The sequence below is a fragment of the Amblyomma mixtum genome, chromosome 1 (genome assembly GCF_055824585.1).
Source record: "Amblyomma mixtum isolate Tamu chromosome 1, ASM5582458v1, whole genome shotgun sequence".
Classification (NCBI taxonomy): Eukaryota; Metazoa; Arthropoda; class Arachnida; order Ixodida; family Ixodidae; genus Amblyomma; species Amblyomma mixtum.
In genome coordinates this window covers 153,295,589-153,317,860 of record NC_143012.1, presented here as the reverse complement: position 1 = coordinate 153,317,860, position 22,272 = coordinate 153,295,589, and the positions used below count along the sequence as shown (strand labels likewise).

Genomic DNA, 22,272 nt, shown 5'->3' with positions numbered 1-22,272 from the left:
GCAAACACAGCAATGTCATCAGCGTACGCCAAGAGCTTCACTTCGGCTGCTTGTAATCTGAATCCGGTAATACTCCTGTTTTTCAGTATCTTTAAACAAAGGGTCTCCACATAAATACAAAATAAAAGGGGGCTGAGGGGACAGCCCTGGCGCACCGAACGCTGCACGCTAATGGGGGCCCCCAGACTCTTGTTAACGATCAATCTCGTCGCGCAGTTCCGGTATGCCAGGGCCACACCCTCGCGAATAACAGAACCAACGTTAACATGGCCTAATACTGCAAACAAAAGTTCATGGGCAACGCAGTCAAAAGCCTTTTCTAAATCTATCTGGAGTATAGCTACCTGATCATTAGTGTCATCACAGCATTCTAATACACTGCGCGCAACGTGGATATTTGTAAAAATGGACCGCCCTTTAATCCCGCAGGTCTGATGCGGACCAACTAATAAATGGATCACGGTCTGCAACCTTCGTGCCAAAACCTTCATGTAAATTTTGTACTCGACGTTAGTGAGTGCTATGGGTCGATATGCTGCTACCAGTCGTAATCTGTCTGTGTCGTCCGTTTTCGGAATCAGCACAGTATGGGACGAGCCATAGGACGGAGGCAGTGATTTTAGTTTAAAGGCTTCATTAAAGATGACCGTCAATGTGTACGGGATTTCAGCCAAGCTACAGGCAGCGGGGTTAACTGGTCGAAGTGCCTCGGGCTTTGGCATGGACGGTGGGCATCTACGCCCGAACGGTTTGCTAGCGTGCCTTGGACGACGACACCAGATAAGTACTTGGGCGTTCCGCTCGATGCTTACCGTGACAGTGAACATTATTGGACAGGACAGGTCAAAGAGACACGGGAGAGAGCTGATAAGTGGAAAGGAACGACCTTGTCGATTTTCGCCAGAGCCACTGTTTGCAACCTGTTCTTTATCAGCAGGCTCTGGTACGTAATGCAGGTGTTGCACTGTTCACGGTTAAGTATTCAAAAGCTACACCGAATTTTCGCCGTCTTTATCTGGTCGTCTGAATGGGAGCGCTGCAGCCGAACCAACCTGTTCCGACGAGTACCAGACGGGGGGTTGGGATTGGGCCATTTGTTTTTGCGACAGCTGGTCAATCGTTTTTTGTTTTTTAGGGACACAAGAGACCCTTTTTTGCGTACCGTATGCCAAGTTAGGCTGCGGCATCTACTTCCAGAGTACATAGTCGGAACTGCTGAGGTGTATAGTAGGGTCACCGGTTTTTACCGGGAAGTCGTAGCCAGTGTAAGGTTTCTTTGCGCGCGATTTTCCAATGACTTTCTGTCCAGTGTGAAACGAAAGAAACTGTACCGTGCCTTGTGCGATGTAGTTTTCCCCGAGCCCTTGTACAGGGCCTTGTACAGTGGAGGCCCAGGCAAAGATGTTTTAAAGAGAGTTAAAAAAATGCAGGTGCCGCCTGGAACAAAAACCTTCTTTTTTAAATTGCACACCGGGACCTTACCGGTTAAAAAATTTTTAGAGGGAAAGGAATTGTTTTTACCCTGGGGATCTCACTGTTTAATTTGCAGAAAGCCGGAAACAATAGACCATGTATTTTTACACTGTTGGGAAGGGGTTTATTTTTGGGATGTATTGCAGCGAACATTAAAGAAAGAATTTCCACTAGACCCGTATGGCATCCGGTTCTTATGTGTTGAAAATGAGGATGGGGTGCCTTTCGATTTAATAATGCTGACAGGCCTCCACTGTATATGGCGCTCCAGAATGGCAGGCTGGCATTGTGACAGTGACGCAAGACCTGCCAGAATTTACTTTCGCGAAAGTATGGAGATGTTTCTGGCCATTCAGAAAGCCGCTGCGGAGCCTCCGGAGTGGCTCTCAAGACTAGAGCCGCTCTGTACGTTGCGTGAATTTTAATTGGACGAAGCCAGATTTATGCTGGCTGACCACAAGTCGTGTGTACATAGTTATTGTCTTTTGTTGATTGTTTGTGTTGTCCAGTGTTTTGTGTCAAAGCCAGGCAATAAAGAAAAAAAATCGGCCATACCATGTTGAATACGCCGGTTCTCGTCCGATCACCGAAGCTAAGCAGCATTGGGCTCGGTCAGTACTTGGGAGGGAGACCACCTGGGAACACCGAGTGCTGATGGCATTTCTTTTGCATTTTTATTCGCCCTTCACGTTTTTTTTTTTTTCTGTCATAGTTGCGCAGTGTCTCAGGCAACTATAGGAGGTGACGTTATTTTGTTATCGATAATACAATCTCATCGGCAACGTGTCCAACGTGTAGTACGTGCGGACGCGAAACTGTGGCAAAACTCGAAGCGAACCCGTGGCGTCTCGGCTGTCATTCTGACGTCTGCCGCGGCGGGTACACTGCAGATTAAACTCTAGCAAAGCCCCAAAATAGCTGGGAGGCCCAGTGTGCGCATAACACTGCGCAGAAGCGCACAATATGCGCCCACCGCACCATGCACCGCACCCACTGCCGGTCCATGTGTAAACAACACAGGCTCGCTCCCGCTGCTCTTTCCGTGCATGCCGCAGTGGTTTAGGTTCGCCAGAACGGCTGAGAAAAGCGCAGGGCAGGTAACTGCACGCTTGGCGGCTGTTGCCACGAGCGAGGGAAGTATCCATGCGCAGTTTTGCATCCTCGAGGGCCAAACACAGTACATAAAGACTCGGAAAGCACTGTCTCTCGCCGGTTCTCGTCCGATCACCGAAGCTAAGCAGCATTGGGCTCGGTCAGTACTTGGGAGGGAGACCACCTGGGAACACCGAGTGCTGATGGCATTTCTTTTGCATTTTTATTCGCCCTTCACGTTTTTTTTTCTGTCATAGTTGCGCAGTGTCTCAGGCAACTATAGGAGGTGACGTTATTTTGTTATCGATAATACAATCTCATCGGCAACGTGTCCAACGTGTAGTACGTGCGGACGCGAAACTGTGGCAAAACTCGAAGCGAACCCGTGGCGTCTCGGCTGTCATTCTGACGTCTGCCGCGGCGGGTACACTGCAGATTAAACTCTAGCAAAGCCCCAAGATAGCTGGGAGGCCCAGTGTGCGCATAACACTGCGCAGAAGCGCACAATATGCGCCCACCGCACCATGCACCGCACCCACTGCCGGTCCATGTGTAAACAACACAGGCTCGCTCCCGCTGCTCTTTCCGTGCATGCCGCAGTGGTTTAGGTTCGCCAGAACGGCTGAGAAAAGCGCAGGGCAGGTAACTGCACGCTTGGCGGCTGTTGCCACGAGCGAGGGAAGTATCCATGCGCAGTTTTGCATCCTCGAGGGCCAAACACAGTACATAAAGACTCGGAAAGCACCGTCTCTCGCCATCGGCCATACCATGTTGAATACGCCGGTTCTCGTCCGATCACCGAAGCTAAGCAGCATTGGGCTCGGTCAGTACTTGGGAGGGAGACCACCTGGGAACACCGAGTGCTGATGGCATTTCTTTTGCATTTTTATTCGCCCTTCACGCTTTTTTTTTTCTGTCATAGTTGCGCAGTGTCTCAGGCAACTATAGGAGGTGACGTTATTTTGTTATCGATAATACAATCTCATCGGCAACGTGTCCAACGTGTAGTACGTGCGGACGCGAAACTGTGGCAAAACTCGAAGCGAACCCGTGGCGTCTCGGCTGTCATTCTGACGTCTGCCGCGGCGGGTACACTGCAGATTAAACTCTAGCAAAGCCCCAAGATAGCTGGGAGGCCCAGTGTGCGCATAACACTGCGCAGAAGCGCACAATATGCGCCCACCGCACCATGCACCGCACCCACTGCCGGTCCATGTGTAAACAACACAGGCTCGCTCCCGCTGCTCTTTCCGTGCATGCCGCAGTGGTTTAGGTTCGCCAGAACGGCTGAGAAAAGCGCAGGGCAGGTAACTGCACGCTTGGCGGCTGTTGCCACGAGCGAGGGAAGTATCCATGCGCAGTTTTGCATCCTCGAGGGCCAAACACAGTACATAAAGACTCGGAAAGCACTGTCTCTCGCCATCGGCCATACCATGTTGAATACGCCGGTTCTCGTCCGATCACCGAAGCTAAGCAGCATTGGGCTCGGTCAGTACTTGGGAGGGAGACCACCTGGGAACACCGAGTGCTGATGGCATTTCTTTTGCATTTTTATTCGCCCTTCACGTTTTTTTTTTTCTGTCATAGTTGCGCAGTGTCTCAGGCAACTATAGGAGGTGACGTTATTTTGTTATCGATAATACAATCTCATCGGCAACGTGTCCAACGTGTAGTACGTGCGGACGCGAAACTGTGGCAAAACTCGAAGCGAACCCGTGGCGTCTCGGCTGTCATTCTGACGTCTGCCGCGGCGGGTACACTGCAGATTAAACTCTAGCAAAGCCCCAAGATAGCTGGGAGGCCCAGTGTGCGCATAACACTGCGCAGAAGCGCACAATATGCGCCCACCGCACCATGCACCGCACCCACTGCCGGTCCATGTGTAAACAACACAGGCTCGCTCCCGCTGCTCTTTCCGTGCATGCCGCAGTGGTTTAGGTTCGCCAGAACGGCTGAGAAAAGCGCAGGGCAGGTAACTGCACGCTTGGCGGCTGTTGCCACGAGCGAGGGAAGTATCCATGCGCAGTTTTGCATCCTCGAGGGCCAAACACAGTACATAAAGACTCGGAAAGCACTGTCTCTCGCCATCGGCCATACCATGTTGAATACGCCGGTTCTCGTCCGATCACCGAAGCTAAGCAGCATTGGGCTCGGTCAGTACTTGGGAGGGAGACCACCTGGGAACACCGAGTGCTGATGGCATTTCTTTTGCATTTTTATTCGCCCTTCACGTTTTTTTTTCTGTCATAGTTGCGCAGTGTCTCAGGCAACTATAGGAGGTGACGTTATTTTGTTATCGATAATACAATCTCATCGGCAACGTGTCCAACGTGTAGTACGTGCGGACGCGAAACTGTGGCAAAACTCGTAGCGAACCCGTGGCGTCTCGGCTGTCATTCTGACGTCTGCCGCGGCGGGTACACTGCAGATTAAACTCTAGCAAAGCCCCAAGATAGCTGGGAGGCCCAGTGTGCGCATAACACTGCGCAGAAGCGCACAATATGCGCCCACCGCACCATGCACCGCACCCACTGCCGGTCCATGTGTAAACAACACAGGCTCGCTCCCGCTGCTCTTTCCGTGCATGCCGCAGTGGTTTAGGTTCGCCAGAACGGCTGAGAAAAGCGCAGGGCAGGTAACTGCTCGCTTGGCGGCTGTTGCCACGAGCGAGGGAAGTATCCATGCGCAGTTTTGCATCCTCGAGGGCCAAACACAGTACATAAAGACTCGGAAAGCACTGTCTCTCGCCATCGGCCATACCATGTTGAATACGCCGGTTCTCGTCCGATCACCGAAGCTAAGCAGCATTGGGCTCGGTCAGTACTTGGGAGGGAGGCCACCTGGGAACACCGAGTGCTGATGGCATTTCTTTTGCATTTTTATTCGCCCTTCACGTTTTTTTTTTTTCTGTCATAGTTGCGCAGTGTCTCAGGCAACTATAGGAGGTGACGTTATTTTGTTATCGATAATACAATCTCATCGGCAACGTGTCCAACGTGTAGTACGTGCGGACGCGAAACTGTGGCAAAACTCGAAGCGAACCCGTGGCGTCTCGGCTGTCATTCTGTCGTCTGCCGCGGCGGGTACACTGCAGATTAAACTCTAGCAAAGCCCCAAGATAGCTGGGAGGCTCAGTGTGCGCATAACACTGCGCAGAAGCGCACAATATGCGCCCACCGCACCATGCACCGCACCCACTGCCGGTCCATGTGTAAACAACACAGGCTCGCTCCCGCTGCTCTTTCCGTGCATGCCGCAGTGGTTTAGGTTCGCCAGAACGGCTGAGAAAAGCGCAGGGCAGGTAACTGCACGCTTGGCGGCTGTTGCCACGAGCGAGGGAAGTATCCATGCGCAGTTTTGCATCCTCGAGGGCCAAACACAGTACATAAAGACTCGGAAAGCACTGTCTCTCGCCATCGGCCATACCATGTTTTGATGGGAGAGTTGTGTTCCCTGAGACAGTTTTGATTTTCTCACGCGAGTGAAACTCATGTCCGTTCTTGTTGTTTGAGTGTGCAGCGCAGAACATCTGTTTATGATCTGTTGTAATCTGTCAAAACAGGCAATAAAGACAAAAAAAAATCGGCCATATTAGTGACCACTGCCTAGTTACGGTAACTTTGGGAGGAAGGAAGCAGCGTAAAGCAAAAATGAACTGGCATATGTGGAAACTAAACTCAAGGCTTATAGAAGACGACATATTTTTAAGAAAAGTTAAGGAAAGCATGGATATGTTTAATAATAGTAAAACAGGACGTATTGAATCTTGGGAATGCTTTAAGCAGGAGTTGAAAATGCATGCCATTGAGCGTTCAACTATAAGAAAATATGAGGAAAAAAAAGAAGAAAAGCATTTGCGTGAGCTTTTGGCGAATTTAGGGCACGAAGAGGAAAAAACGCCGGGCATGTTCATGCATGATATAAAAGGCGTCAAAGTTAGGCTAGAAGCTTTAGATGCTCAGAAGTACAGAGGAGCAGCGATAAGAGCACGCACGGAAAAATGGCTTACTGGTGAAATGCCTACAAAACGCGCGCTCACAGATGAAAAGCGATACGCGCGGTCAAACGAGATATCAGTTATCGAATACAAAGGACGAATCCTCAGTGAACAAAGTGAAATTTCGAGTGCATTCGTGGAACAGTACCGTGAGCTGTTTTCACGCAAAGCACCAAGTGAAGAAGGGTTTCGGGAAAACTTTTTGCCACTTATGCCAATATTAGGAAATGAGATAACTGAAGAACTAGAGAGCGAAATAAGTATTAAGGAAATAGAGACAGCAATTGAGGAATTGAATGCCGGAAAGTCGCCGGGACCTGACGGTTTGACTGCTGCCTTTTATAAGAGCTTTAAATATGACATTGCTGCTATGCTACATAAGCTTTTCAAAGAGTGTTTTGAGGTCGGTAGGCTGCCACCTTCGTTTAGCAATGCTCATACGGTCTTAATTCCTAAGACAGATGACCCTGCCAAGCTGGTAAAAGTAACAAGCTATAGACCGATCACGTTAACAAACGTTGATTATAAAATCCTGATGAAAGTGTTAGCTAAGCGATTGCAATACGTCATAAAGGATATTGTAGGGCCTCACCAAACGTGTGGCATAAAAACAAGAAGCATATTTAAAAATATTCATGTAGCACGCAGCGTGCTCGAGTGCTGCGATGCTTTAAATAAGAAAGTGGCTATGGTTCAAATTGACTTTGAAAAAGCATTTGATCGGGTGTCTCATGAAATACTCTATTGTTTGTTGGAACATATTGGTATTGGTTCGGTTGTTCTCAATGGGGTAAAAATGGCTTATGCATGTTGCTCGACACGACTTATGGTAAACAAAATATTATCTGAAAGAATTGATGTGAGGGCTTCTGTTCGACAAGGATGTCCACTGTCCCCTCTACTTTTTGCAATTTATTTGGAGCCTTTTTGTAGGATGATAACTGCGAGCGAGCACATCCGAGGTTTTAGGTTGGGAGCGTGTGAGGTGCGAATACTGGCATATGCAGATGATGTTGCCCTCTTTTGTGAAGATCGCAAAAGTATTGTAGAAGCGTTACAAGTAACCGAAAGGTTTTGCAGGCAAACTGGTAGCGCTGTTAATCTCGATAAATGTCTCGGAGTCTGGCATGGGCAATGGGAGTTGGAACCAGAATTGTTCTGCGGGGTCCGATGGGCTACAACTCCCGGAGTTTATTTGGGAGTCCCGCTGGACAGACATGGGGAAAATACCAATTACTGGAATGAAAAAGCGGAAGAAATGCGGGACCGGACCAAGGGATGGATGGGCCGTAATCTTTCTATTTTCGCGCGCGCAACTGTATGTAACACCTTTCTTGTGGCAAGGATCATGTATTTACTTCAAGTATTATATTGTGCACGAACCAATATCCAAAGGTTTCATAGGGTTTTTGCGGTCTTCATTTGGGCGTCCAATTGGGAACGAATTCGCAGGGACAATCTCTTCCGGAGAGTAAAGGTCGGGGGACTGTCTCTAATGCATCTCTATGTACGGCAGGTTGTTTTAAGGTTTTGTTTCCTGCGTGACCAAAATGACCCCTTCCTGCGAACATTCATACAAACCATGTTATGCAGTGCACTTCCAGAATTCATTGTCTCTTCGTGCAATGCTCGGCGGTACACAGTGTCTCGCTTCCTGCGAGAGGTTGTCTGGTCATTCAGGTTTTTGCAAGTGCGGTTCTCGCTAGAGTATTTAGCGAATGTAACGCCGAAGCGCTTATACAAGGATCTTATTGAACAGTTGTTTCCAGCGCCACTGTACAGAACCTTATACTGTGAAGGCCCTGGGAAAGACGTTCTCAGGCGAGTTAAAAAGATGACTGTTGCACCTGGCGTCAAAACATTCTTTTTTAAATTACACACAGGAACGCTACCAGTAAAAACATGGCTAGAGGAAAAGGGCCTTTTTGTTCCTTGGGGCTCGAACTGTCTCCTGTGTAGAAAACCGGAGACGGTAGAACACGTGTTCCTCGATTGTTGGGATGCGGTGTTCTACTGGGATGTTTTGCAAAGAACCCTAAAAAAGGACTTGCCATTGACACCGCGCGGAATTCGGTACTTGACCACTGAAAGTGATGTTGCACAGTATGACCAGATTATGTTATTGGGCCTTCACAGCATTTGGAGGAGTAGAATGGCTGTCAGACATTGTGACTTGGATGCACGATCGGTATGTGGTTATTTTGTGGAACATGTGTATAAGTTGAGAGAAGTCTTGAAGCAACAAGATTGCGCGGATGATGTATTGAGTCTGATGGACCAACTTGTGTTAATGAAAGTCCATTAGACACGGTTGTCTGCCAAGGGGCACGACAACTACGATATTTTATTGATGTATTCATTCATGCAATAAAAAAAAAAAAACATACCATGTTGAATACGCCGGTTCTCGTCCGATCACCGAAGCTAAGCAGCATTGGGCTCGGTCAGTACTTGGGAGGGAGACCACCTGGGAACACCGAGTGCTGATGGCATTTCTTTTGCATTTTTATTCGCCCTTCACGTTTTTTTTTTCTGTCATAGTTGCGCAGTGTCTCAGGCAACTATAGGAGGTGACGTTATTTTGTTATCGATAATACAATCTCATCGGCAACGTGTCCAACGTGTAGTACGTGCGGACGCGAAACTGTGGCAAAACTCGAAGCGAACCCGTGGCGTCTCGGCTGTCATTCTGACGTCTGCCGCGGCGGGTACACTGCAGATTAAACTCTAGCAAAGCCCCAAGATAGCTGGGAGGCCCAGTGTGCGCATAACACTGCGCAGAAGCGCACAATATGCGCCCACCGCACCATGCACCGCACCCACTGCCGGTCCATGTGTAAACAACACAGGCTCGCTCCCGCTGCTCTTTCCGTGCATGCCGCAGTGGTTTAGGTTCGCCAGAACGGCTGAGAAAAGCGCAGGGCAGGTAACTGCACGCTTGGCGGCTGTTGCCACGAGCGAGGGAAGTATCCATGCGCAGTTTTGCATCCTCGAGGGCCAAACACAGTACATAAAGACTCGGAAAGCACTGTCTCTCGCCATCGGCCATACCATGTTGAATACGCCGGTTCTCGTCCGATCACCGAAGCTAAGCAGCATTGGGCTCGGTCAGTACTTGGGAGGGAGACCACCTGGGAACACCGAGTGCTGATGGCATTTCTTTTGCATTTTTATTCGCCCTTCACGTTTTTTTTTTTTCTGTCATAGTTGCGCAGTGTCTCAGGCAACTATAGGAGGTGACGTTATTTTGTTATCGATAATACAATCTCATCGGCAACGTGTCCAACGTGTAGTACGTGCGGACGCGAAACTGTGGCAAAACTCGAAGCGAACCCGTGGCGTCTCGGCTGTCATTCTGACGTCTGCCGCGGCGGGTACACTGCAGATTAAACTCTAGCAAAGCCCCAAGATAGCTGGGAGGCCCAGTGTGCGCATAACACTGCGCAGAAGCGCACAATATGCGCCCACCGCACCATGCACCGCACCCACTGCCGGTCCATGTGTAAACAACACAGGCTCGCTCCCGCTGCTCTTTCCGTGCATGCCGCAGTGGTTTAGGTTCGCCAGAACGGCTGAGAAAAGCGCAGGGCAGGTAACTGCACGCTTGGCGGCTGTTGCCACGAGCGAGGGAAGTATCCATGCGCAGTTTTGCATCCTCGAGGGCCAAACACAGTACATAAAGACTCGGAAAGCACTGTCTCTCGCCATCGGCCATACCATGTTGAATACGCCGGTTCTCGTCCGATCACCGAAGCTAAGCAGCATTGGGCTCGGTCAGTACTTGGGAGGGAGACCACCTGGGAACACCGAGTGCTGATGGCATTTCTTTTGCATTTTTATTCGCCCTTCACGTTTTTTTTTTTTCTGTCATAGTTGCGCAGTGTCTCAGGCAACTATAGGAGGTGACGTTATTTTGTTATCGATAATACAATCTCATCGGCAACGTGTCCAACGTGTAGTACGTGCGGACGCGAAACTGTGGCAAAACTCGAAGCGAACCCGTGGCGTCTCGGCTGTCATTCTGACGTCTGCCGCGGCGGGTACACTGCAGATTAAACTCTAGCAAAGCCCCAAGATAGCTGGGAGGCCCAGTGTGCGCATAACACTGCGCAGAAGCGCACAATATGCGCCCACCGCACCATGCACCGCACCCACTGCCGGTCCATGTGTAAACAACACAGGCTCGCTCCCGCTGCTCTTTCCGTGCATGCCGCAGTGGTTTAGGTTCGCCAGAACGGCTGAGAAAAGCGCAGGGCAGGTAACTGCACGCTTGGCGGCTGTTGCCACGAGCGAGGGAAGTATCCATGCGCAGTTTTGCATCCTCGAGGGCCAAACACAGTACATAAAGACTCGGAAAGCACTGTCTCTCGCCATCGGCCATACCATGTTGAATACGCCGGTTCTCGTCCGATCACCGAAGCTAAGCAGCATTGGGCTCGGTCAGTACATGGGAGGGAGACCACCTGGGAACACCGAGTGCTGATGGCATTTCTTTTGCATTTTTATTCGCCCTTCACGTTTTTTTTTTCTGTCATAGTTGCGCAGTGTCTCAGGCAACTATAGGAGGTGACGTTATTTTGTTATCGATAATACAATCTCATCGGCAACGTGTCCAACGTGTAGTACGTGCGGACGCGAAACTGTGGCAAAACTCGAAGCGAACCCGTGGCGTCTCGGCTGTCATTCTGACGTCTGCCGCGGCGGGTACACTGCAGATTAAACTCTAGCAAAGCCCCAAGATAGCTGGGAGGCCCAGTGTGCGCATAACACTGCGCAGAAGCGCACAATATGCGCCCACCGCACCATGCACCGCACCCACTGCCGGTCCATGTGTAAACAACACAGGCTCGCTCCCGCTGCTCTTTCCGTGCATGCCGCAGTGGTTTAGGTTCGCCAGAACGGCTGAGAAAAGCGCAGGGCAGGTAACTGCACGCTTGGCGGCTGTTGCCACGAGCGAGGGAAGTATCCATGCGCAGTTTTGCATCCTCGAGGGCCAAACACAGTACATAAAGACTCGGAAAGCACTGTCTCTCGCCATCGGCCATACCATGTTGACCTCTAAAAATTTTTTAACCGGTAAGGTCCCGGTGTGCAATTTAAAAAAGAAGGTTTTTGTTCCAGGCGGCACCTGCATTTTTTTACCCTGGGGATCTCACTGTTTAATTTGCAGAAAGCCGGAAACAATAGACCATGTATTTTTACACTGTTGGGAAGGGGTTTATTTTTGGGATGTATTGCAGCGAACATTAAAGAAAGAATTTCCACTAGACCCGTATGGCATCCGGTTCTTATGTGTTGAAAATGAGGATGGGGTGCCTTTCGATTTAATAATGCTGACAGGCCTCCACTGTATATGGCGCTCCAGAATGGCAGGCTGGCATTGTGACAGTGACGCAAGACCTGCCAGAATTTACTTTCGCGAAAGTATGGAGATGTTTCTGGCCATTCAGAAAGCCGCTGCGGAGCCTCCGGAGTGGCTCTCAAGACTAGAGCCGCTCTGTACGTTGCCTGAATTTTAATTGGACGAAGCCAGATTTATGCTGGCTGACCACAAGTCGTGTGTACATAGTTATTGTCTTTTGTTGATTGTTTGTGTTGTCCAGTGTTTTGTGTCAAAGCCAGGCAATAAAGAAAAAAAATCGGCCATACCATGTTGAATACGCCGGTTCTCGTCCGATCACCGAAGCTAAGCAGCATTGGGCTCGGTCAGTACTTGGGAGGGAGACCACCTGGGAACACCGAGTGCTGATGGCATTTCTTTTGCATTTTTATTCGCCCTTCACGTTTTTTTTTTCTGTCATAGTTGCGCAGTGTCTCAGGCAACTATAGGAGGTGACGTTATTTTGTTATCGATAATACAATCTCATCGGCAACGTGTCCAACGTGTAGTACGTGCGGACGCGAAACTGTGGCAAAACTCGAAGCGAACCCGTGGCGTCTCGGCTGTCATTCTGACGTCTGCCGCGGCGGGTACACTGCAGATTAAACTCTAGCAAAGCCCCAAGATAGCTGGGAGGCCCAGTGTGCGCATAACACTGCGCAGAAGCGCACAATATGCGCCCACCGCACCATGCACCGCACCCACTGCCGGTCCATGTGTAAACAACACAGGCTCGCTCCCGCTGCTCTTTCCGTGCATGCCGCAGTGGTTTAGGTTCGCCAGAACGGCTGAGAAAAGCGCAGGGCAGGTAACTGCACGCTTGGCGGCTGTTGCCACGAGCGAGGGAAGTATCCATGCGCAGTTTTGCATCCTCGAGGGCCAAACACAGTACATAAAGACTCGGAAAGCACTGTCTCTCGCCATCGGCCATACCATGTTGAATACGCCGGTTCTCGTCCGATCACCGAAGCTAAGCAGCATTGGGCTCGGTCAGTACTTGGGAGGGAGACCACCTGGGAACACCGAGTGCTGATGGCATTTCTTTTGCATTTTTATTCGCCCTTCACGTTTTTTTTTTCTGTCATAGTTGCGCAGTGTCTCAGGCAACTATAGGAGGTGACGTTATTTTGTTATCGATAATACAATCTCATCGGCAACGTGTCCAACGTGTAGTACGTGCGGACGCGAAACTGTGGCAAAACTCGAAGCGAACCCGTGGCGTATCGGCTGTCATTCTGACGTCTGCCGCGGCGGGTACACTGCAGATTAAACTCTAGCAAAGCCCCAAGATAGCTGGGAGGCCCAGTGTGCGCATAACACTGCGCAGAAGCGCACAATATGCGCCCACCGCACCATGCACCGCACCCACTGCCGGTCCATGTGTAAACAACACAGGCTCGCTCCCGCTGCTCTTTCCGTGCATGCCGCAGTGGTTTAGGTTCGCCAGAACGGCTGAGAAAAGCGCAGGGCAGGTAACTGCACGCTTGGCGGCTGTTGCCACGAGCGAGGGAAGTATCCATGCGCAGTTTTGCATCCTCGAGGGCCAAACACAGTACATAAAGACTCGGAAAGCACTGTCTCTCGCCATCGGCCATACCATGTTGAATACGCCGGTTCTCGTCCGATCACCGAAGCTAAGCAGCATTGGGCTCGGTCAGTACTTGGGAGGGAGACCACCTGGGAACACCGAGTGCTGATGGCATTTCTTTTGCATTTTTATTCGCCCTTCACGTTTTTTTTTTTCTGTCATAGTTGCGCAGTGTCTCAGGCAACTATAGGAGGTGACGTTATTTTGTTATCGATAATACAATCTCATCGGCAACGTGTCCAACGTGTAGTACGTGCGGACGCGAAACTGTGGCAAAACTCGAAGCGAACCCGTGGCGTCTCGGCTGTCATTCTGACGTCTGCCGCGGCGGGTACACTGCAGATTAAACTCTAGCAAAGCCCCAAGATAGCTGGGAGGCCCAGTGTGCGCATAACACTGCGCAGAAGCGCACAATATGCGCCCACCGCACCATGCACCGCACCCACTGCCGGTCCATGTGTAAACAACACAGGCTCGCTCCCGCTGCTCTTTCCGTGCATGCCGCAGTGGTTTAGGTTCGCCAGAACGGCTGAGAAAAGCGCAGGGCAGGTAACTGCACGCTTGGCGGCTGTTGCCACGAGCGAGGGAAGTATCCATGCGCAGTTTTGCATCCTCGAGGGCCAAACACAGTACATAAAGACTCGGAAAGCACTGTCTCTCGCCATTGGACGAAGCCAGATTTATGCTGGCTGACCACAAGTCGTGTGTACATAGTTATTGTCTTTTGTTGATTGTTTGTGTTGTCCAGTGTTTTGTGTCAAAGCCAGGCAATAAAGAAAAAAAATCGGCCATACCATGTTGAATACGCCGGTTCTCGTCCGATCACCGAAGCTAAGCAGCATTGGGCTCGGTCAGTACTTGGGAGGGAGACCACCTGGGAACACCGAGTGCTGATGGCATTTCTTTTGCATTTTTATTCGCCCTTCACGTTTTTTTTTTCTGTCATAGTTGCGCAGTGTCTCAGGCAACTATAGGAGGTGACGTTATTTTGTTATCGATAATACAATCTCATCGGCAACGTGTCCAACGTGTAGTACGTGCGGACGCGAAACTGTGGCAAAACTCGAAGCGAACCCGTGGCGTCTCGGCTGTCATTCTGACGTCTGCCGCGGCGGGTACACTGCAGATTAAACTCTAGCAAAGCCCCAAGATAGCTGGGAGGCCCAGTGTGCGCATAACACTGCGCAGAAGCGCACAATATGCGCCCACCGCACCATGCACCGCACCCACTGCCGGTCCATGTGTAAACAACACAGGCTCGCTCCCGCTGCTCTTTCCGTGCATGCCGCAGTGGTTTAGGTTCGCCAGAACGGCTGAGAAAAGCGCAGGGCAGGTAACTGCACGCTTGGCGGCTGTTGCCACGAGCGAGGGAAGTATCCATGCGCAGTTTTGCATCCTCGAGGGCCAAACACAGTACATAAAGACTCGGAAAGCACTGTCTCTCGCCATCGGCCATACCATGTTGAATACGCCGGTTCTCGTCCGATCACCGAAGCTAAGCAGCATTGGGCTCGGTCAGTACTTGGGAGGGAGACCACCTGGGAACACCGAGTGCTGATGGCATTTCTTTTGCATTTTTATTCGCCCTTCACGTTTTTTTTTTCTGTCATAGTTGCGCAGTGTCTCAGGCAACTATAGGAGGTGACGTTATTTTGTTATCGATAATACAATCTCATCGGCAACGTGTCCAACGTGTAGTACGTGCGGACGCGAAACTGTGGCAAAACTCGAAGCGAACCCGTGGCGTCTCGGCTGTCATTCTGACGTCTGCCGCGGCGGGTACACTGCAGATTAAACTCTAGCAAAGCCCCAAGATAGCTGGGAGGCCCAGTGTGCGCAGAACACTGCGCAGAAGCGCACAATATGCGCCCACCGCACCATGCACCGCACCCACTGCCGGTCCATGTGTAAACAACACAGGCTCGCTCCCGCTGCTCTTTCCGTGCATGCCGCAGTGGTTTAGGTTCGCCAGAACGGCTGAGAAAAGCGCAGGGCAGGTAACTGCACGCTTGGCGGCTGTTGCCACGAGCGAGGGAAGTATCCATGCGCAGTTTTGCATCCTCGAGGGCCAAACACAGTACATAAAGACTCAGAAAGCACTGTCTCTCGCCATCGGCCATACCATGTTGAATACGCCGGTTCTCGTCCGATCACCGAAGCTAAGCAGCATTGGGCTCGGTCAGTACTTGGGAGGGAGACCACCTGGGAACACCGAGTGCTGATGGCATTTCTTTTGCATTTTTATTCGCCCTTCACGTTTTTTTTTCTGTCATAGTTGCGCAGTGTCTCAGGCAACTATAGGAGGTGACGTTATTTTGTTATCGATAATACAATCTCATCGGCAACGTGTCCAACGTGTAGTACGTGCGGACGCGAAACTGTGGCAAAACTCGAAGCGAACCCGTGGCGTCTCGGCTGTCATTCTGACGTCTGCCGCGGCGGGTACACTGCAGATTAAACTCTAGCAAAGCCCCAAGATAGCTGGGAGGCCCAGTGTGCGCATAACACTGCGCAGAAGCGCACAATATGCGCCCACCGCACCATGCACCGCACCCACTGCCGGTCCATGTGTAAACAACACAGGCTCGCTCCCGCTGCTCTTTCCGTGCATGCCGCAGTGGTTTAGGTTCGCCAGAACGGCTGAGAAAAGCGCAGGGCAGGTAACTGCACGCTTGGCGGCTGTTGCCACGAGCGAGGGAAGTATCCATGCGCAGTTTTGCATCCTCGAGGGCCAAACACAATACATAAAGACTCGGAAAGCACTGTCTCTCGCCATCGGCCATACCATGTTGAATACGCCGGTTCTCGTCCGATCACCGAAGCTAAGCAGCATTGGGCTCGGTCAGTACTTGGGAGGGAGACCACCTGGGAACACCGAGTGCTGATGGCATTTCTTTTGCATTTTTATTCGCCCTTCACGTTTTTTTTTTTCTGTCATAGTTGCGCAGTGTCTCAGGCAACTATAGGAGGTGACGTTATTTTGTTATCGATAATACAATCTCATCGGCAACGTGTCCAACGTGTAGTACGTGCGGACGCGAAACTGTGGCAAAACTCGAAGCGAACCCGTGGCGTCTCGGCTGTCATTCTGACGTCTGCCGCGGCGGGTACACTGCAGATTAAACTCTAGCAAAGCCCCAAAATAGCTGGGAGGCCCAGTGTGCGCATAACACTGCGCAGAAGCGCACAATATGCGCCCACCGCACCATGCACCGCACCCACTGCCGGTCCATGTGTAAACAACACAGGCTCGCTCCCGCTGCTCTTTCCGTGCATGCCGCAGTGGTTTAGGTTCGCCAGAACGGCTGAGAAAAGCGCAGGGCAGGTAACTGCACGCTTGGCGGCTGTTGCCACGAGCGAGGGAAGTATCCATGCGCAGTTTTGCATCCTCGAGGGCCAAACACAGTACATAAAGACTCGGAAAGCACTGTCTCTCGCCGGTTCTCGTCCGATCACCGAAGGTAAGCAGCATTGGGCTCGGTCAGTACTTGGGAGGGAGACCACCTGGGAACACCGAGTGCTGATGGCATTTCTTTTGCATTTTTATTCGCCCTTCACGTTTTTTTTTTCTGTCATAGTTGCGCAGTGTCTCAGGCAACTATAGGAGGTGACGTTATTTTGTTATCGATAATACAATCTCATCGGCAACGTGTCCAACGTGTAGTACGTGCGGACGCGAAACTGTGGCAAAACTCGAAGCGAACCCGTGGCGTCTCGGCTGTCATTCTGACGTCTGCCGCGGCGGGTACACTGCAGATTAAACTCTAGCAAAGCCCCAAGATAGCTGGGAGGCCCAGTGTGCGCATAACACTGCGCAGAAGCGCACAATATGCGCCCACCGCACCATGCACCGCACCCACTGCCGGTCCATGTGTAAACAACACAGGCTCGCTCCCGCTGCTCTTTCCGTGCATGCCGCAGTGGTTTAGGTTCGCCAGAACGGCTGAGAAAAGCGCAGGGCAGGTAACTGCACGCTTGGCGGCTGTTGCCACGAGCGAGGGAAGTATCCATGCGCAGTTTTGCATCCTCGAGGGCCAAACACAGTACATAAAGACTCGGAAAGCACCGTCTCTCGCCATCGGCCATACCATGTTGAATACGCCGGTTCTCGTCCGATCACCGAAGCTAAGCAGCATTGGGCTCGGTCAGTACTTGGGAGGGAGACCACCTGGGAACACCGAGTGCTGATGGCATTTCTTTTGCATTTTTATTCGCCCTTCACGCTTTTTTTTTCTGTCATAGTTGCGCAGTGTCTCAGGCAACTATAGGAGGTGACGTTATTTTGTTATCGATAATACAATCTCATCGGCAACGTGTCCAACGTGTAGTACGTGCGGACGCGAAACTGTGGCAAAACTCGAAGCGAACCCGTGGCGTCTCGGCTGTCATTCTGACGTCTGCCGCGGCGGGTACACTGCAGATTAAACTCTAGCAAAGCCCCAAGATAGCTGGGAGGCCCAGTGTGCGCATAACACTGCGCAGAAGCGCACAATATGCGCCCACCGCACCATGCACCGCACCCACTGCCGGTCCATGTGTAAACAACACAGGCTCGCTCCCGCTGCTCTTTCCGTGCATGCCGCAGTGGTTTAGGTTCGCCAGAACGGCTGAGAAAAGCGCAGGGCAGGTAACTGCACGCTTGGCGGCTGTTGCCACGAGCGAGGGAAGTATCCATGCGCAGTTTTGCATCCTCGAGGGCCAAACACAGTACATAAAGACTCGGAAAGCACTGTCTCTCGCCATCGGCCATACCATGTTGAATACGCCGGTTCTCGTCCGATCACCGAAGCTAAGCAGCATTGGGCTCGGTCAGTACTTGGGAGGGAGACCACCTGGGAACACCGAGTGCTGATGGCATTTCTTTTGCATTTTTATTCGCCCTTCACGTTTTTTTTTTCTGTCATAGTTGCGCAGTGTCTCAGGCAACTATAGGAGGTGACGTTATTTTGTTATCGATAATACAATCTCATCGGCAACGTGTCCAACGTGTAGTACGTGCGGACGCGAAACTGTGGCAAAACTCGAAGCGAACCCGTGGCGTCTCGGCTGTCATTCTGACGTCTGCCGCGGCGGGTACACTGCAGATTAAACTCTAGCAAAGCCCCAAGATAGCTGGGAGGCCCAGTGTGCGCATAACACTGCGCAGAAGCGCACAATATGCGCCCACCGCACCATGCACCGCACCCACTGCCGGTCCATGTGTAAACAACACAGGCTCGCTCCCGCTGCTCTTTCCGTGCATGCCGCAGTGGTTTAGGTTCGCCAGAACGGCTGAGAAAAGCGCAGGGCAGGTAACTGCACGCTTGGCGGCTGTTGCCACGAGCGAGGGAAGTATCCATGCGCAGTTTTGCATCCTCGAGGGCCAAACACAGTACATAAAGACTCGGAAAGCACTGTCTCTCGGCATCGGCCATACCATGTTGAATACGCCGGTTCTCGTCCGATCACCGAAGCTAAGCAGCATTGGGCTCGGTCAGTACTTGGGAGGGAGACCACCTGGGAACACCGAGTGCTGATGGCATTTCTTTTGCATTTTTATTCGCCCTTCACGTTTTTTTTTTCTGTCATAGTTGCGCAGTGTCTCAGGCAACTATAGGAGGTGACGTTATTTTGTTATCGATAATACAATCTCATCGGCAACGTGTCCAACGTGTAGTACGTGCGGACGCGAAACTGTGGCAAAACTCGAAGCGAACCCGTGGCGTCTCGGCTGTCATTCTGACGTCTGCCGCGGCGGGTACACTGCAGATTAAACTCTAGCAAAGCCCCAAGATAGCTGGGAGGCCCAGTGTGCGCATAACACTGCGCAGAAGCGCACAATATGCGCCCACCGCACCATGCACCGCACCCACTGCCGGTCCATGTGTAAACAACACAGGCTCGCTCCCGCTGCTCTTTCCGTGCATGCCGCAGTGGTTTAGGTTCGCCAGAACGGCTGAGAAAAGCGCAGGGCAGGTAACTGCTCGCTTGGCGGCTGTTGCCACGAGCGAGGGAAGTATCCATGCGCAGTTTTGCATCCTCGAGGGCCAAACACAGTACATAAAGACTCGGAAAGCACTGTCTCTCGCCATCGGCCATACCATGTTGAATACGCCGGTTCTCGTCCGATCACCGAAGCTAAGCAGCATTGGGCTCGGTCAGTACTTGGGAGGGAGACCACCTGGGAACACCGAGTGCTGATGGCATTTCTTTTGCATTTTTATTCGCCCTTCACGTTTTTTTTTTTCTGTCATAGTTGCGCAGTGTCTCAGGTAACTATAGGAGGTGACGTTATTTTGTTATCGATAATACAATCTCATCGGCAACGTGTCCAACGTGTAGTACGTGCGGACGCGAAACTGTGGCAAAACTCGAAGCGAACCCGTGGCGTCTCGGCTGTCATTCTGTCGTCTGCCGCGGCGGGTACACTGCAGATTAAACTCTAGCAAAGCCCCAAGATAGCTGGGAGGCTCAGTGTGCGCATAACACTGCGCAGAAGCGCACAATATGCGCCCACCGCACCATGCACCGCACCCACTGCCGGTCCATGTGTAAACAACACAGGCTCGCTCCCGCTGCTCTTTCCGTGCATGCCGCAGTGGTTTAGGTTCGCCAGAACGGCTGAGAAAAGCGCAGGGCAGGTAACTGCACGCTTGGCGGCTGTTGCCACGAGCGAGGGAAGTATCCATGCGCAGTTTTGCATCCTCGAGGGCCAAACACAGTACATAAAGACTCGGAAAGCACTGTCTCTCGCCATCGGCCATACCATGTTTTGATGGGAGAGTTGTGTTCCCTGAGACAGTTTTGATTTTCTCACGCGAGTGAAACTCATGTCCGTTCTTGTTGTTTGAGTGTGCAGCGCAGAACATCTGTTTATGATCTGTTGTAATCTGTCAAAACAGGCAATAAAGACAAAAAAAAATCGGCCATATTAGTGACCACTGCCTAGTTACGGTAACTTTGGGAGGAAGGAAGCAGCGTAAAGCAAAAATGAACTGGCATATGTGGAAACTAAACTCAAGGCTTATAGAAGACGACATATTTTTAAGAAAAGTTAAGGAAAGCATGGATATGTTTAATAATAGTAAAACAGGACGTATTGAATCTTGGGAATGCTTTAAGCAGGAGTTGAAAATGCATGCCATTGAGCGTTCAACTATAAGAAAATATGAGGAAAAAAAAGAAGAAAAGCATTTGCGTGAGCTTTTGGCGAATTTAGGGCACGAAGAGGAAAAAACGCCGGGCATGTTCATGCATGATATAAAAGGCGTCAAAGTTAGGCTAGAAGCTTTAGATGCTCAGAAGTACAGAGGAGCAGCGATAAGAGCACGCACGGAAAAATGGCTTACTGGTGAAATGCCTACAAAACGCGCGCTCACAGATGAAAAGCGATACGCGCGGTCAAACGAGATATCAGTTATCGAATACAAAGGACGAATCCTCAGTGAACAAAGTGAAATTTCGAGTGCATTCGTGGAACAGTACCGTGAGCTGTTTTCACGCAAAGCACCAAGTGAAGAAGGGTTTCGGGAAAACTTTTTGCCACTTATGCCAATATTAGGAAATGAGATAACTGAAGAACTAGAGAGCGAAATAAGTATTAAGGAAATAGAGACAGCAATTGAGGAATTGAATGCCGGAAAGTCGCCGGGACCTGACGGTTTGACTGCTGCCTTTTATAAGAGCTTTAAATATGACATTGCTGCTATGCTACATAAGCTTTTCAAAGAGTGTTTTGAGGTCGGTAGGCTGCCACCTTCGTTTAGCAATGCTCATACGGTCTTAATTCCTAAGACAGATGACCCTGCCAAGCTGGTAAAAGTAACAAGCTATAGACCGATCACGTTAACAAACGTTGATTATAAAATCCTGATGAAAGTGTTAGCTAAGCGATTGCAATACGTCATAAAGGATATTGTAGGGCCTCACCAAACGTGTGGCATAAAAACAAGAAGCATATTTAAAAATATTCATGTAGCACGCAGCGTGCTCGAGTGCTGCGATGCTTTAAATAAGAAAGTGGCTATGGTTCAAATTGACTTTGAAAAAGCATTTGATCGGGTGTCTCATGAAATACTCTATTGTTTGTTGGAACATATTGGTATTGGTTCGGTTGTTCTCAATGGGGTAAAAATGGCTTATGCATGTTGCTCGACACGACTTATGGTAAACAAAATATTATCTGAAAGAATTGATGTGAGGGCTTCTGTTCGACAAGGATGTCCACTGTCCCCTCTACTTTTTGCAATTTATTTGGAGCCTTTTTGTAGGATGATAACTGCGAGCGAGCACATCCGAGGTTTTAGGTTGGGAGCGTGTGAGGTGCGAATACTGGCATATGCAGATGATGTTGCCCTCTTTTGTGAAGATCGCAAAAGTATTGTAGAAGCGTTACAAGTAACCGAAAGGTTTTGCAGGCAAACTGGTAGCGCTGTTAATCTCGATAAATGTCTCGGAGTCTGGCATGGGCAATGGGAGTTGGAACCAGAATTGTTCTGCGGGGTCCGATGGGCTACAACTCCCGGAGTTTATTTGGGAGTCCCGCTGGACAGACATGGGGAAAATACCAATTACTGGAATGAAAAAGCGGAAGAAATGCGGGACCGGACCAAGGGATGGATGGGCCGTAATCTTTCTATTTTCGCGCGCGCAACTGTATGTAACACCTTTCTTGTGGCAAGGATCATGTATTTACTTCAAGTATTATATTGTGCACGAACCAATATCCAAAGGTTTCATAGGGTTTTTGCGGTCTTCATTTGG

General features: G+C 50.6%; 16 non-coding genes and 4 pseudogenes across 16 annotated transcripts; all 20 read left to right on the top strand.

Annotated features, from left to right (window-relative positions):
• The first annotated feature begins 2,014 nt into the window (after positions 1-2,014).
• On the top strand, positions 2,015-2,133 carry LOC149368042 (5S ribosomal RNA; annotated as a pseudogene).
• A 1,185-nt stretch (positions 2,134-3,318) lies between these two features.
• On the top strand, positions 3,319-3,437 carry LOC149368041 (5S ribosomal RNA). The gene has a single exon (XR_016288044.1). It is a non-coding gene; the product is annotated as a 5S ribosomal RNA (ribosomal RNA).
• A 546-nt stretch (positions 3,438-3,983) lies between these two features.
• On the top strand, positions 3,984-4,102 carry LOC149368040 (5S ribosomal RNA). Its single transcript, XR_016288033.1, has one exon. It is a non-coding gene; the product is annotated as a 5S ribosomal RNA (ribosomal RNA).
• A 546-nt stretch (positions 4,103-4,648) lies between these two features.
• On the top strand, positions 4,649-4,767 carry LOC149368039 (5S ribosomal RNA). The gene has a single exon (XR_016288022.1). It is a non-coding gene; the product is annotated as a 5S ribosomal RNA (ribosomal RNA).
• Positions 4,768-5,311: 544 nt separating this feature from the next.
• LOC149368038 (5S ribosomal RNA) lies at positions 5,312-5,430 on the top strand. The gene has a single exon (XR_016287663.1). It is a non-coding gene; the product is annotated as a 5S ribosomal RNA (ribosomal RNA).
• Positions 5,431-8,944: 3,514 nt separating this feature from the next.
• LOC149368037 (5S ribosomal RNA) lies at positions 8,945-9,044 on the top strand (annotated as a pseudogene).
• A 555-nt stretch (positions 9,045-9,599) lies between these two features.
• Positions 9,600-9,718, top strand: LOC149368036 (5S ribosomal RNA). The gene has a single exon (XR_016288011.1). It is a non-coding gene; the product is annotated as a 5S ribosomal RNA (ribosomal RNA).
• A 547-nt stretch (positions 9,719-10,265) lies between these two features.
• LOC149368035 (5S ribosomal RNA) lies at positions 10,266-10,384 on the top strand. The gene has a single exon (XR_016287997.1). It is a non-coding gene; the product is annotated as a 5S ribosomal RNA (ribosomal RNA).
• A 547-nt stretch (positions 10,385-10,931) lies between these two features.
• LOC149368034 (5S ribosomal RNA) lies at positions 10,932-11,050 on the top strand. The gene has a single exon (XR_016287689.1). It is a non-coding gene; the product is annotated as a 5S ribosomal RNA (ribosomal RNA).
• A 1,147-nt stretch (positions 11,051-12,197) lies between these two features.
• Positions 12,198-12,316, top strand: LOC149368033 (5S ribosomal RNA; annotated as a pseudogene).
• A 545-nt stretch (positions 12,317-12,861) lies between these two features.
• Positions 12,862-12,980, top strand: LOC149368032 (5S ribosomal RNA). The gene has a single exon (XR_016287986.1). It is a non-coding gene; the product is annotated as a 5S ribosomal RNA (ribosomal RNA).
• Positions 12,981-13,525: 545 nt separating this feature from the next.
• LOC149368031 (5S ribosomal RNA) lies at positions 13,526-13,644 on the top strand. The gene has a single exon (XR_016287975.1). It is a non-coding gene; the product is annotated as a 5S ribosomal RNA (ribosomal RNA).
• A 666-nt stretch (positions 13,645-14,310) lies between these two features.
• Positions 14,311-14,429, top strand: LOC149368030 (5S ribosomal RNA; annotated as a pseudogene).
• Positions 14,430-14,974: 545 nt separating this feature from the next.
• LOC149368029 (5S ribosomal RNA) lies at positions 14,975-15,093 on the top strand. The gene has a single exon (XR_016287964.1). It is a non-coding gene; the product is annotated as a 5S ribosomal RNA (ribosomal RNA).
• A 545-nt stretch (positions 15,094-15,638) lies between these two features.
• LOC149368028 (5S ribosomal RNA) lies at positions 15,639-15,757 on the top strand. Its single transcript, XR_016287953.1, has one exon. It is a non-coding gene; the product is annotated as a 5S ribosomal RNA (ribosomal RNA).
• A 544-nt stretch (positions 15,758-16,301) lies between these two features.
• Positions 16,302-16,420, top strand: LOC149368027 (5S ribosomal RNA). Its single transcript, XR_016287942.1, has one exon. It is a non-coding gene; the product is annotated as a 5S ribosomal RNA (ribosomal RNA).
• Positions 16,421-17,604: 1,184 nt separating this feature from the next.
• Positions 17,605-17,723, top strand: LOC149368026 (5S ribosomal RNA). Its single transcript, XR_016287931.1, has one exon. It is a non-coding gene; the product is annotated as a 5S ribosomal RNA (ribosomal RNA).
• A 545-nt stretch (positions 17,724-18,268) lies between these two features.
• LOC149368025 (5S ribosomal RNA) lies at positions 18,269-18,387 on the top strand. The gene has a single exon (XR_016287920.1). It is a non-coding gene; the product is annotated as a 5S ribosomal RNA (ribosomal RNA).
• Positions 18,388-18,932: 545 nt separating this feature from the next.
• Positions 18,933-19,051, top strand: LOC149368024 (5S ribosomal RNA). The gene has a single exon (XR_016287694.1). It is a non-coding gene; the product is annotated as a 5S ribosomal RNA (ribosomal RNA).
• A 545-nt stretch (positions 19,052-19,596) lies between these two features.
• LOC149368023 (5S ribosomal RNA) lies at positions 19,597-19,715 on the top strand. The gene has a single exon (XR_016287909.1). It is a non-coding gene; the product is annotated as a 5S ribosomal RNA (ribosomal RNA).
• Positions 19,716-22,272: the final 2,557 nt, after the last annotated feature.